General features: G+C 31.0%; 1 protein-coding gene and 1 long non-coding RNA gene across 2 annotated transcripts in view; one reads left to right on the top strand and one right to left on the bottom strand.

Annotated features, from left to right (window-relative positions):
* Nucleotides 1–347: 347 nt before the first annotated feature.
* LOC115883565 lies at nucleotides 348–13,031 on the bottom strand. Its single transcript, XR_004050402.1, has 3 exons — nucleotides 12,908–13,031; nucleotides 12,244–12,344; nucleotides 348–486 (listed from the first exon to the last, which is right to left on the bottom strand). It is a non-coding gene; the product is annotated as an uncharacterized LOC115883565 (long non-coding RNA).
* The window catches only part of LOC115883564 (transcriptional regulator CRZ1-like), a 65,771-nt gene continuing 52,565 nt past the window's right edge, over nucleotides 573–13,778 (top strand). Inside the window, exon 1 of the mRNA XM_030901927.1 lies at nucleotides 573–609. The gene's annotated coding sequence lies outside the window, so the exon portion shown is untranslated. The remainder of the gene's footprint in view (nucleotides 610–13,778) is intronic.

The raw sequence follows: 13,778 nt of genomic DNA, 5'->3' as shown, positions 1-13,778 counted from the left end.
TGATTTTGATGATAGACGTCATTGTAATAAGGTAAATAACCCCAAATGTCAAGGAAAATAATATTAAAATAGTATAAGTATAGTATTCATAAAAATAAATACAATGAGTAGCAATTATGAAGAATTAGATAGTGAATCCAATAACGATATTAAAAAATAGATATTCTATCTGAATAAATTGATTTTTTTAATCTAATTTTTAGTATGTTTTAAAAATAATTTCCAGCTTATTCAACATTTTCAATTGTGGTGTAGCCTCCATCGGCTCCATCGCATATTTAGATAATGTCTTTGTAATTGTACCCATTTTAGTACCCTTTGTAATTGTACCCAGTTATACCTGATAATTTCCTAATACCATGGTCACATTTTATGTTTGGTTTTCTTCTAGAGCTCTTAATTTCTCGTGGGTGTCATACTGTAATTTTTGTAGTTCATCTATTATCAGTCCTTCTTTCCACTTGAGGGATTATATTCTGTGGCTACCTAAAAAAATATTAAAAAAATTAAAATATTATCTCTTCGATTTACATAAATTCTATATTTTTAGTTGATATATTCTTACAATTTCTTTTTTTTTCAGGGCACAGCACAGATGCTTTTGAACTGGTAAGTTAAAAATAGAAAATAGAACATATTATGCCGGGTCCAGACCAAGGCGGCAAAAAGTAAACACGATTTTGAGACAAAAACAAGACAAACTTGAGACAAAAAATGAGGAATTCAGACAAGACAAACTTGAGGCAAATTGTCCACACCGCAAGGAGTCAAAAGTTTAGTTGTTGCGAATGAGGTTTATTAACCATATGTGATTTCATTGGTCTCCTACTACTGGCAGCACACGCCATACCACACTGCACCGGCAACTTGTCGTCAAATATACGAACAAAACATAGACACTTTGATCTTTACCGACTCTAGACGGGACATTGAAAAGTGTCCGAATTTTGAAACAAAACAAAAATGAGACAAAAATGTCGCAGAAATGTATTGGATTTGTCGCAATTTTGTCGTAAAACATGAATGTTTCTGTCTTGTCGTTCTTTTGTCTGCTTGGTCTGGACCCGGCATTAGAAGTAAATACCGTATAATCGAAAAAAACTAGACACATTTATTAAAAAACTTGTCAAAATTAACACTAATTATAGAAAAATTAAAAAATAGATACAGGGTGGTCCGAACTGTATTCCGGAAACTTCAGCAGCATATTCTGGAAATAAAAATAAGTTAAAAAGTTCGTATAAATGTATGTCCTAAAATGCTTAGTTTCGGAGATACAGGGTGTAGAAGTTTCATTTTTTCCAAATAATTTCTAAAGTAACGTCAATATTTGGATGAAAAATGGTGTCTGGGAGTTTTTTGACATGAGAAATTTGATTTTGATGTCAATATGACTCCCTACTTGTGAAGGGCGCCACCTACATATTTTTTAACTGGTGCTTGAAGAGTAATAACTTTTCGTCGGTACTTATATAAAACTACTAGGTGAAAAAATATACATTTACGACGTTTTTACGTAAAAAGATCTCTTGGTAAAAATCGCTACGAGTAATGGTTCTCGAGATATTTGGAATCGAAATTATCAATACCTGTCATTAACGTAAATTAAACAGGGTTGGAAAAATCATGATTTTTTAAAAAATCATATTTTTTGACTTAAATCGATTTTTTTTATTTAAATCAGATTTTTTTGATTTTAATTCAAAACAGTATTTAAATCGGATTTCCAAATGACTAGGACTTATTTCCAATTAAAGTCCTATCCTAAATGGCTAAATCTTTATAACCCTCTACGGCGTGTGTCATTTTTCCACATCACCAATATATTCCGCAAAAAAAATAGCTTTACGATGGTCCTTCAAATGTTCAGCATCGTCAAAAAAAGTATAATTTCTACTCTTATTAAAACAATACACTATGATTCGGAAATAGTCTTTAGTCGAAAATGAAATTAGTATTATCTAATGTCAAAGTGTAAAAAGTACCGTATGATCGAGAAAAAAACGGCGTCAACGATGGCTATGAAAATGAAGATCGCTGTCATTTTTATGTAAATTTATATGGGAAATGTCACTGATCGTCATTTCCCCAGCCAACTAGACGCCGCGCCGTTTTTTTTCGATCATCGAAACATATCAACGTTTCAAAAAAAAATAAAAAACAACATATTTTTTGACAACGATTATAGATTTTCGAATGTAGTTTTAATAACCTTTGATATTGTCTATATCAGAAGAACCTAGTTCTGCACTAGTCTGAACAATTTCTAAAAAATATTTTTTCTTGAATTTTAAATTGCAACATTTTTACTCAATATAAAAATAATTACATCCTTCTTAAGGCCAACAGGTAGTAAGCGCGTTATTAAAAAGCCGTTTTGACGACGTTTTTTTTCGATCGTATGGTAGGTATTTTACTAAGATCGGGAAATATGGAACACCTTGTATAATGATAAATATATCAGTAAAACGTGTGAAAATATTTTCCAATAAATTTCCCTTTTAATTACATATCTATCTATTTTCGTCCGAATAAATTATTATTTGACATGGCACACTGCTACCGACTTGACTGCATCTGGTCTTTTTTTCACAAAAAAACAGTCGCAATGCAATCATTGCCGACAACTATAATGGTCGCCATAAATCTTAATTAAATGTGAAATTTTAAATTTATCACACAATACGTTGTGTCGCTCGTTAAAGCTTGCCCGGCTACTGACTATATAATTTATAGGTAAAATGTTCTGCGGTTTCTACGACCAGTCTCAATTTCTTTTCCCCTTTGTATTTCTCGATTTGCTCGTTTTATATTTATGAGAAATTCTCGTCGATTAAGTAATAGAATTTAATACTGTTTATTTTTAATTATTGTGTTTATATAAAATATACGAGGTGTCTTATATAAAATATAATGTGTGACATTAATGATAGTTTAGAATATACGCTATAGGGTGTCCCAGAAATGAGTGCAGATATATTTTAAGGGGTGGTAGATCTGGTCAAAATAAACATATTTTCTCTTTACCATTTTTAAAATAAATTGAAAATAACCGAGTTATTTAACTTTGAAAATTTAAAAAAATAATCGCAACGTTTTGAGAACCGCCGGCAGATATCGCCAACTACATCCAATTGCCCGGATCAAGCCCGAATTTCAGTTAATTCGACGCACTGTGTTGCCATAGGGACAAGAAAGTGTATGTTAAAAGTAAGTCATAAAATCACAACACCTGACGAGTTTGCAGAGATTCATTACATTTTTAAGATTGTGATATTATTACATAAAATAAATTAAAAGTTAAATGTTTAATAATGTGTTAAAAAATGTGTTAAAAAAGTTAAATTAAAAAACTTACCCAACATTAAAAAAGATACTTATGACAGATTGTAACTGTGACAATTCTCTTTTTCGATATACACTTAACTAAAATACACTTCACTGTGCTGCTTTACTTGTACATGCTGTAGTTATTATAATAACTACTAAAATAACAGTGTCCCCATTTTTAACACATTATTTTCATATAGGCCTCATCACAATTTGAATCACTGATTTACAAAACACCTTGAAAAGCACACATTACTTTGAATACCTTTCTGAATGAATAAATGTTGAGAATTATTGTATCTTACCGCCACTTTCCGAACTACTTTCAATCTAAGAAAATACATGTTTCACTCAACAATTTTAAATACGTATTTTCGCTATTTTTTCTATGTATTTCAGCAATTCCATCGACAGCCCAATCGTAGCGTCGGCCACCGGCCAAGAGAGCGGCGCATCACTGGTAACTGCTCCTTTGTCGCGCCGCCGTGTCGAGCTTGCGTCATGCGAGGTTGCCGTAGTTTCAACAATTTCAAATTCAATACACTCGATGCAATCAAATTCTTATTAAATTTTAAAAATAAAACAGAAAAACATGAAAGGAAACAAACAAAACACAAATGAATTGGTTACTGATAGGGTCACAAAAAAGAAATTTCTAAAATGTTTATCGTAATTCAGAATTCAATACATCAAAAACAGCCCGACGAATAATCAATTCATTTTTGTTTTGTTTATTTCCTTTCATGTTTCTCTGTTTTATTTTTAAAATTTAATACGAATTTGATTGCTTCGAATGTCTTGAATTTGAAATTGTTGTAACTAGGCAACGTTGCTTAACATCATCGTCTGACGCAAGCCCGCCACGACGGCGCGGCGACCGGCGACTCAAATTCACACGCGGCGGTTCTTGGCTGACGGTTAGGCCAGAGAAGAACGACCGGTTAGGCTGTCGATGGAATTGTCGAAATACATCGAAAAAATAGCGAAAAAATAAAATACGTTGTCAATAATTGTTGAGTGAAACATGTATTTTCTTAGATTGAAAGTAGTTCGTAATGTGGCGATAAGAGACAATAATTCTCAACATTTATTCATTCAGAAAGGTATTCAAAGTAATGTACGCTTTTCAAGGTGTTTTGTAAAACAGTGGTTCAAATAAAACAGGGAAACATGAAAAAAAAACAAACAAAACAAAAATGAATCGATTATTCGTTGGGCTGTTTTCTAAATTTCTTGAATTGAATTTTAAATTACGATAAACATTTTAGGAATTTCTTTTTGTGACCTGATTGTGAATAATATGAATCATTTTATTAAATTTATTCCAAAATAAAGTTATTTTGCAGCATAACAAAGATTTTCGTAAACGTCATAAATGTAATGTTTTAGTTAATATTCGGTGGTTTTTGTTAAGTTTTCATTGAAAGGGTAAGTACTAAAAATAATTAATGTGTTTTTTTTCTATCATTATTGATAATGAGCACTGATAAAAGATTAAATTTAACATTCCTAACTAATTTTTTGAGTAGAAATTTGTCTATGAATTTATAAATGTAGAACTATGTTCCGCCGAACTGTGTAGAATGTCGATAACATAGGAGGTTGCAACACTGCAAGGTTTAGATACACCGTAGGGAAATCTCAGGTGAATAAACAAGTGGCACTAAAAAGTTTTTTCAAATTTCCGGGAAAATGTCAAGAAAAATTTTAAATCTTCAACATTTTTTTTTCGCAAAAAAAACCTCATAGGCGTGTTTCTGGGGTTGAACTATACTACCAGTTAAAATATTTGCACTTATTTCTGGGACACCCTTATATATTCTATATACAGGGTGGTCCGAACTGTATTCCGGAAACTTTGGCAGCATATTCTGCAGATAAAAATAAATAAAAAGTTCGTATAAATGTATGTCATAAAATGCTTAGTTTCGGAGATACAGGGTGTAGAAGTTTCATTTTTATTTCGATTTTTTGCAAATAATTTCTGAAGTAACGTAAATATTTAGATGAAAATTGGTGTCTGGGAGTTTTTTGACATGAGAAATTTGATTTTGATGTCAATATGACTCCTATTTGTAGGGGGCGCCACCTACATGTGTTTTAACTGGTTTTAAGAGTAATAACAAAGAATATCTTAATACCCTAGAAGTCTCGTCTGGCATCAAAATCTGACCTGTCGATGGGGCCTCGCTTTGGCGAGCGAGGCCCCAACTTCGTGGAGCCTCGCTATTTTGCTCGGAATTGAACGAATAGACGCGCGGCGTTGCCTTGTTTTGTGTGTACTTTCTTGAATAGTTTTAAATTATAGTTTTAAATTTTATCTATTGCTATAATCAGTCTTTCCGTTCTCCGCACTCCGCCAGTTTACATATAATATTATCTTATATAACTCCCGTGTTACAGTTTTGGTTACCGTACTCCTCCGAAACGGCTTAACCGATTTTGATGAAATTTTATATGTATATTCAGTAGGTCTGAGAATAGGTAGTTATATATTTTTATACCCTTAAATGATAAGGGTAGTCTCACCCCCATTTTTTTTATTTTTGAAAAAACAATATTTTTAATTTTTTTTATTTGGCATTAAAAATACAAACAACACTAAATTTTCACCGTTCTACTTTCATCCCCTATTTTTTAATAGGGGTTGTTTTTTAATTTTTGTTACCATCTCGAAACGGCTTAACCGATTTTGATAAAATTTTATATGTATATTCAGTAATGTCTAAGAATAAGTTGTTATCTATTTTATACCCTTAACTGATAAGGGTAGCCGAGAGGGTAACCCACCCCCTCATTTTTTAGTTTTTGAAAAGAAAAATGTTTTTATTTTTTATTTGGCATTAAGAAATACAAACAACCCTAAATTTTCACCGTTCTGCTATCATCCCCTATTTTTTAATAGGGGTTGTTTTTATATTTTTTGTTGCCATCTCTCGAAACGGCTTAGCCGATTTTGATGAAATTTTTATAAGTATATTGAGTAGGTCTGAAAACAGGTTGTTATATATTTTATACCCTTAAGTGATAAGGGTAATTCACCCCCACCCCATTTTTTATTTAAAAAAAATATTTTTATTTTTTTATTTGGCATTAAAAAAATACAAACAACCCTAAGTTTTCATCGTTCTACCATCATCCCCTATTTTTAATAGGGGATGTTTTTTTTAATTTTTGTTACCATCTCCGAAACGGCTTGATCGATTTTGATGAAATTTTTATATGTATTTCAGTAGGTCTGAGAATACGTTGTTATCTGTTTTTATACCCTTAAGTGATAAGGGTAGCCCACCCCCATTTTTTTTTACTTTTTGAAAAAAAATATTTTAATTTTTTTTATTTGTCATTAAAAAATACAAACAACCCTAAATTTTCACCGTTCTACCATCATCCCCTATTTTTTAACAGGAATTGTTTTTTAAGATTTTTTGTTACCATCTCCGAAACGGCTTAACCGATTTTGATAAAATTTTATATGTATATTCAGTACGTCTAAGAATAAGTTGTTATCTATTCTTATACCCTTAAGTGATAAGGGTAGCCGAGAGGGTAGCCCACCCTCATTTTTTTATTTTTGGAAAAAAAATATTTTTTTATTTGGCCTTAAAAAATACAAACAACTCTAAATTTTCACCGTTTTACCATCATCCCCTATTTTCTAATAGGGGTTGTTTTTTTGATACCATCTCCGAAACGGCTTGGCCGATTTTGATGAAATTTTATAAGTATATTGAGTAGGTCTGAAAATAGGTTGTTATATATTTTTTATACCCTTAATTGATAAGGGTAGCCCACCCTCATTTTTTTATTTTTGGAAAAAAAATTATTTTTTTATTTGGCCTTAAAAAATACAAACTCTAAATTTATACAAACAATTAAATACAAACTCTAAATTTTCACCGTTCTACCATCATCCCCTATTTTCTAATAGGGGTGGTTTTTTTGATACCATCTCGAAACGGCTTGGCCGATTTTGATGACATTTTATTATGTATGTTGTGTAGGTCTGAAAATGGTTTGTTATCTATTTTTTATACCCTTAAGTGGTAAGGGTAGCCCACCCCCATTTTTTTATTTTTTGAAAAAAAAATTATTTTAATTTTTTTATTTGGCATTAAAAAATACAAACAACCCTAAATTTTCACCGTTCTACCATCATCCCCTATTTTTTAATAGGGGTTGTTTTTTTTTAAGTTTTTTGTTACCATCTCCGATTGACCGATTTTGATAAAATTTTGTATGTATGTATATTCAGTACGTCTAAGAATAGGTTGTTATCTATTCTTATACCCTTAAGTGATAAGGGTAGCCGAGAGGGTAGCCTACCCTCATTTTTTTTATTTTTGAAAAAAAATATTTTTTTTATTTGGCCTTAAAAAATACAAACAACTCTAAATTTTCACCGTTCTACCATCATCCCCTATTTTTTAATAGGGGTTGTTTTTTTTAAAGTTTCTTGTTACCATTTCCGAAACGGTTTTGCCCATTTTGATGAAATTTTATTATGTATATTGAGTAGGTCTGAAAATAGTTTGTTATCTATTTTTATACCCTTAAGTGATAAGGGTAGCCATTCTCATTTTTTTATATTTTGAAAAAATATATATTTTTTATTTTTATTTTGCATTAAAAATACAAACCCAAAATTTTCACCGTTCTACCATCATCCCCTATATTTTTAATAGGGGTTGTTTTTTTTTAATTTTTGTTACCATCTCCGAAACGGCTAGACCGATTTTGATAAAATTTTATATGTATATTCAGTAGGTCTGGTTTGGTTTGGTCACAACCTATTCCCAGGTTATCTATTTTTTATACCCCTAAGTGATAAGAGTGGTCCACCCCAACTTTTTTTTTATTTTTTAGACAAATTTTTTTTATTTTAATTGTTTTATAGGGAGTGCTTATTTTTTAGGGGGTGCATGTCCAAAATTTTATTCTGGGTACTCACTTTCATCACTTAAGGGACCTCTGTACAAAATTGCATATTCCTAGTCCTATAACGGATTTTACATAAAAATTATACAAATGTTTACCCTTAGTTTTATCCCCTTAAGGAATGAATTCCAAAAATCGCTCTAATTATTCAATTACGCTACATAATAAACCTCTGTGCAAATTCTCATATTCCTTGAACAGAATTGATTGTTCCAGAACGTCAACCCCTCATTTCACACCCTTAGAGGGCGAATTTCCAAAAATTGCTTCTTAGTGCTAAATTACGTTACATAAGGAACGTCTGCAAAATTCATACTTCTAAAACCGATTTTAACAAATTTTTGTACAAATTTTCATTCCTTATTTTTTAGGGGATGCATGCCTAAAATTCGCTTCTAGGTACTCACTTTCATCATTTAAGGGACCTCTGAACAGAATTTCATACTCCTAGTCCTAGAACGGATTTTACATAAAAAATTATACAAATTTTCACCCCTAGTTTTACCCCCTTAAGGAATGAATTCCAAAAATCACTCTAATTATCAATTACGCTACATAAGGAACCTCTGTGCAAATTCTCATATTCCTTGAACAGAATTTATTGTTCCAGAACGTTCAACCCCTCATTTCACACCCTTAGAGAGGGCGAATTTCCAAAAATTGCTTCTTAGTGCTAAATTACGTTACATAAGGAACGTCTGCAAAATTCATACTTCTAAAACCGATTTTAACAAATTTTTGTACAAATTTTCATCACTTATTTTTAGGGGGATGTATGCCTAAAATTCGCTTCTAGGTACTCACTTTCATCATTTAAGGACCTCTGAACAGAATTTCATACTCCCTAGTCCTAGAACGGATTTTTACATAAAAAATTATACAAATTTTCACCCCTAGTTTTACCCCTTAAGGAATGAATTCCAAAAATCACTCTAATTATTCAATTACGCTACATAAGGAACCTCTGTGCAAATTCTCATATTCCTTGAACAGAATTTATTGTTCCAGAACGTTCAACCCCTCATTTCACACCCTTAGAGGGGCGAATTTCCAAAATTGCTTCTTAATGCTAAATTACGTTACATAAGGAACGTCTGCAAAATTCATACTTCTAAAACCGATTTTAACCTTTTGTACAAATTTCATCCATATTTCTAAGGATGAAATGTCAAAAATTAGCTTCTAGGTACTCACTTTCGTCACTTAAGGAAACTCTGTACAAAATTTCATACTCCTAGAACTAACACTTTTTGTACAAAATTTCACCCCCCAGTTTCACTACCCTTAGGCTATACATTTCCAAAAATCGCTTATCAATGTTCAAATGCGCCACATCTGTGCAAAAGTTCATACTCCTAGTAGGTACAGATTTTTTATGTATAATTACGTCCCTTTATCTAATAACACCCCCTTATGGGTCGAATTTTAAAAAGTTACTTAGTAGTGCTCATCTTAGAGAACGAATTAATATTCTCCGTATTTACTCCAGTTTCCTAATACTAACACAGATAACACATAATCATACTAGTTAATTTTTTATTGGAATAGAAGTAATTTTTATTAGAAGGTACAAAAAAATTAAAAATCTAAAATTTTATTTTCATAGCTACGTTTTTTTTTCATAGCCTTAGGATGCCTCATGTACTATCGAATATACGAAATATATAATCAATACGTGTTGAACTTTCTTTAAATATCGAGAAATAAAATATGTTTGGCAACACCGTACGAAATATCGCCGCGCGTAGTCCTCAAAATTTAAAATATTAGCATTTTCAGGCTTCGATTATGTTCAAAAGCGCCACCGTATGACAAATCACTAAAGCTTCCACACGAGAGTTCTTAAAACTATAATATTCTTTGGTAATAACTTTTTGTCCGTACCTGTCTTAAACTACTGGGTGAAAAAATATACATTTCCGTGATTTTTTACCTAAAAAATATTTCTTGGTAAAAATGGCTACGAGCAACCGTTCTCGAGATATTTAGACTGGAAATAGTCAATACATGTCATTATTGACAAAAAATAAACAACTTGAGTAGATAGAGTTATTTCACTGAAATAGTAAATTTGGGAACTTTTTATTTTTTTAAATTAATCATAAATTGTTCTTAGAAAAAATGACGATAAAAGTTTCTCTTGAACTTTTGACACAAAAACATTTCAAATTTATGATTTTAGTTTAATAACTACTTAGTCAAAATGTTTAATTTGTATGTGTTATATGTGTTAATTGTTATTAGTGTCTCTGCTATATCATTCTACAGTATGTCCCCGGATTGTCTTTACAAGAGGAAAAACTTTTTTATTACTGACATTTTCAGAAAAATGCATTCTTCATAAAAATTTTGCTTGTTCTAATATGATTCCGTTTACAATTTTCAAACTTCCATACCGTTTTAGAGAAAATTAAAAAAATCATGAAAATTTGGTTGAATTTTTAATATATCGCAAAATTTTTTTATGAACAATGAATTTCTCTGAAGATGTTAATAATAAAAAAGTGTTTCCCCTGTAAAGATAACCCGGAAACATACTAATACTTATGAGTATAAGCTTAAAAATAATAATCCAAGTCCGTATTTAATAAAATAGGGTGCTTGTCTTGTCAGATTAACACCCTCCGAATTTGGCATTTATTTATATATCAGTCGAAAGCATACACTTAAATAAGAATTTTAAGCAAAAAAAATTGCGGATGAACCACAATTTATTGAAAAATAAATAAATTAAAATTGCATTTTTAGGTTATGGTGAAGTTGTATAAGCGTGTAATTATTGTAAAATATGACGATTATATGCATGTTTTATTAATATAAAGGTCAGAATTAATCAGTGAGAAGCATTAATAAGTCATAAGTCAAAAATAGAGTTGGTGATATCTTTTGTAATATTTGCCTCTCAATTTCAATCAATTTACTCTTTCGATTCAAACTTGCCGCCGGAGCCGTCTGTCACCATTTGTTGTTAAGGATGTAAGCTGCCTAAGCATTGTTGCCAAAGTTATTTCTTGTTTGTATGATACATAATACCGTATGATCGAAAAAAAAAACGGCGTCCAGCTGGCTTGGAAATGACGATCGATGACATTCCCCATATAATTTTACATATAAAATGACAGCGATGTTCATTTCATAGCCATGGCTGACGCCGTTTTTTTTCGATCATTCGGTACGTTACATGATACAAAAAAAGAGTTGAGACCGAAAGAGTTTTGATTGCGTTGGTTTCAACCTTTCCGTGAGTGTGTTAATCTTTTGTTTTGTTTTTTATTTTAATACGAATCTGATTGCTTTCACTTGATTTTACGTGCCGGTCGCCGGACGAACAAATCCTTATACAGTAGCGCTGTCACGATAAGAACAGATTATAAGTTATTTTAAAATCAAGATATTGAAAGCACTCAGATTCGTATTAAAATATAAAAAAACAACAGATTAACCCCCAAACAAGTTGAAACCAACGCAATCAAAACTCTTTCGTGCAACTTTGTAGTTATAAATAGTCAGATCTCGTAGGCAAAATATCAGCTATGGGTAGGAGCAGTTCCTCAGACGATCGCCTTTTCTTGATTTTAAAATAATCTGTTGTCATAGTCTGTTGTTAACGTGAGTTTTCTTCCGACCAGCACGTGTTTTTTTAATGAACCTTTCAAGAAGAAATGAATGAATCTGGCAACGCCGACAAAATTTGGAGGAGTTTTCGCATAGAAAGTAGCCTGTTGTAGCAATAATTAGATGTTTATTTTTTCATTAAATTATGGATCATCCACACTTTTTTTTGGCTTGAAATACTTATTTCGATGTATGCTTTCGAGTGATATAAAAAAAAGTACAAAATTCGGAGGGTGTTATATCTGACAAGCACCAGCAATAGAATATAACTGTATCCACAAAAAATGTATAAGATACTACAATAGCAAAATCCTACTTTGTAAATAATTATCAAAAATCAACAATAAAACACCAACTTACCTTGGTTTATGCCGCTAAATATAGTCAAATAAATTCTCCAAAGCTTGTTTAATATCATTCTTGCTCAAATTCTTGACAGGATTCACTCATTGATAGACTAGCTAAAATAGAAAAAAAACACGATTAAAACATACTCAGTCTTCATAAAATACAATAAACCACTTAACCCCGAATTAATTTTATTTTTACTGTTACCCAAACTTTATAAACTTCTTCAACTTCTTTATTGACTATTATATTAATACGAAAAACATCAAACCGTAGCGTAAAGAAAGTTTTTTTCCTTTATAGCCACACACAATTAAATTCCTTACAATATAAAACATAACATAAATAAATGTCAACATTATGTAAAATATTTAGGTATTTTTATTTTAATAATCGCATAATCGATATTTTTTGCGTATGTCGTATAAAATCTCAGCAAATACGCTCAAAACAACGTTACATAAGCGGCATGCTCTCTGTCACCACATCGAAGTCAGTGGTCGAAGTTTTCGACCATGGGGGCTGCCCGGGCTAGACACTTCTCGATAATATTTGATCGCACTTGCCATGGAAAAAAATCTCTGGCGCTGCGACAGTTCGCCATATAGGTTAAAAAAAACTCGACCAAAAAAGAATAAAAAATAACGTAAATAAATAGAAATTTCGAAAAACTTACCTTGTAATAGACGTAATAGACTCCTAGGAAGATCATAATATACCGAAAGTCACTGAGGCACAAATATTTCCGCAAAAATATTGAGAAAAACATTGAAATATTTTTGGCGTGTCTCATACCCAGATATTTTTCCACAACTGACAGATTTCTTCCTATTTTGCAGTGTGCCGCGGCTGATGAGGCGATTTATTGATATGATATTAGAATACACATATGTAATTCAAGATTTTTACTAATGTGCCGTATATTTTAGCGCAAATTTTGTCCTGGTTGCTAAATGTTTTTAGAATATAGAGAAAAAAGCTTATTTTTAAGAAAATTTGTCTGTATTATTGGATCTAATAATGTTGCTTTGTAAATATTAATATAGAAAATCATAAAAATAACAAAAATGCTGTTATTTTAGTAATTTTTTAGTGTTTTTTTCTATTGAAAAAATCACTTTTCCAAATTTTTAATGATTTTTAAATAAAGTTTAATACAATAATTGTTTATAATTAATTGAGAAATTATTATAAAACCAAATAAAATTATTAAAGAAATCCTGGATATACAGTGATTAATTTTTAAAGTAGTTTTACCTACCATTATAGAGGGTGTCCCAATATTCCGTAGACATAGAACAATTAAAATAAGTACATTGAACACAATTTACCTCTACTAGGTACAAATACAAAAGTGCTTCGTTTGTCCGTTATAGGGCATCAATCAAAAATAATCCCGGACGTTAAATAATTTTAAATTTTTGAAGCTTGTTGTCAAATATTATTAATTTGTGATAGTAACATAGCATTCCATATTTTCACCAGCTAGATTGTTAGTGCATACTAGATTTAAAGCGCCTACATATCTTGGTGTGTCAAAAATATAT

This window comes from Sitophilus oryzae, unplaced genomic scaffold, assembly GCF_002938485.1.
Source record: "Sitophilus oryzae breed Bouriz unplaced genomic scaffold, Soryzae_2.0 scaffold_1947_pilon_pilon, whole genome shotgun sequence".
NCBI classification, from domain to species: Eukaryota; Metazoa; Arthropoda; class Insecta; order Coleoptera; family Curculionidae; genus Sitophilus; species Sitophilus oryzae.
Note: the sequence above shows the minus strand (reverse complement) of the source record. Positions and strands in the feature narration are given on the sequence as shown.